Here is a 1,751-nt window from a genome sequence, read left to right on the forward strand (position 1 = left end):
AGAGTCGGACAGGGATGAATGGTCTCTCAGCAAACTGCATCACCCACCCGCGTGTGTGGCTGTCCCCTACGACTCCACACAAGATTAACTGCTTAACTCCCTCTAGCCTCCTTTTAAGGCACGCAGCCAGGGGTAGGGGCCGTGTGCAAACGATTCGTCACTGGCCAGGTGTCCAGCGATTCGGTCACCTCTTCCCAGGTTTCCTGCGGAGGTAAGACAATTCACACAGCTTAATTTGCCTTTAGAAAAGCTGTTTTTAAGAAGCTTAGTTGGGCTAAGCTTCTGTAGGGAGAGGCATCCAGTTTCCTCTCCTTGCCCCTTTTTATCTGCGTCATCTCAATATCTGTTCCAGGTAAAAAAAAGGACAGATTGGAATGTTGATAACCGTGCTCTGATTTCTAGGTCAAATACAATCGGCCATGTGGTTCTCAATAAACAAAGGGTAAATTAGGTGGGGGGAAAGGAGGTACGCTGTGCACGACTTCTTGTAGATTATAATATATATATATATATATATATATATATATATATATATATATATATATATATATATATATATATATATATATATATATATATATATATATATATATATATATATATATATATATATATATATATATATATATATTAAATATATATGTCACTAAATGGAGCGTGACAATATATTTAGCCAAGGCCACTGTACCTCAAAATGTGTTGAAAGAACACAAAATCACTTGGTATATATCCTTTTATTTTTTCCTGTTGCCATGGCTAAATATATATATATATATATATATATATATATATATATATATATATATATATATATATATATATATATATATATATATATACATTTACAATTTCCCTGGTGTTATAAGATTTCTAGAGATTTTCTACAGGCCGGCAACGGAAACTTTATTTATTTGGCCTCGGAGTTCTGACTTACGTAAAGGGAAATCGTAAAAAAAAAAAACAAAGAAAAAGAGATGATTTTAGGAGCTGAAGGCTCTACTTCGTAAGATGTTACGTAAACACTTGGCATAAATTAAGGAATTATATTTACAAAATGAAAAGCATTACAAGGGAAAATGGGCGATTGAATTGTTAAAGGGCTTGCAACACCTGAAGATCATCCTACTGTCGTAGTAGTGAAAGCTGAGTTAAATCCCATTTTTTTTTCTCAGAAAATATTGATAAGGTAATCATGGTCCTAAAGTAAATTGTTGTCCAACTATTGTACGTAATTTTCTTACGGCAAGTAAAAGGAAATATAATTTCTTACGATTATGTCTAAAAGTTTCTCTGAAAGAACCTTTCCAGAAAAACTCTTATAAGATCAATTATATATATATATATATATATATATATATATATATATATATATATATATATATATATATATATATATATATATATATATATATGTATATATATATATATATATATATATATATATATATATATATATATATATATATATATATATATATATATATATATATATATATATATATATATATATATATATATATATATATATATATATATATATATATATATATATATATATATATATATATATATATATATATATATATATATAGTATATATATATATATATATATATATATATATATATATATATATATATATATATATATATATATATATATATATATATATATATATATATATATATATATATATATAATATATATATGACAATATGTCACTAAATAGCGCGTGACAATATATTTAGCCAA

Source organism: Macrobrachium rosenbergii, chromosome 42, assembly GCF_040412425.1.
Source record: "Macrobrachium rosenbergii isolate ZJJX-2024 chromosome 42, ASM4041242v1, whole genome shotgun sequence".
Classification (NCBI taxonomy): Eukaryota; Metazoa; Arthropoda; class Malacostraca; order Decapoda; family Palaemonidae; genus Macrobrachium; species Macrobrachium rosenbergii.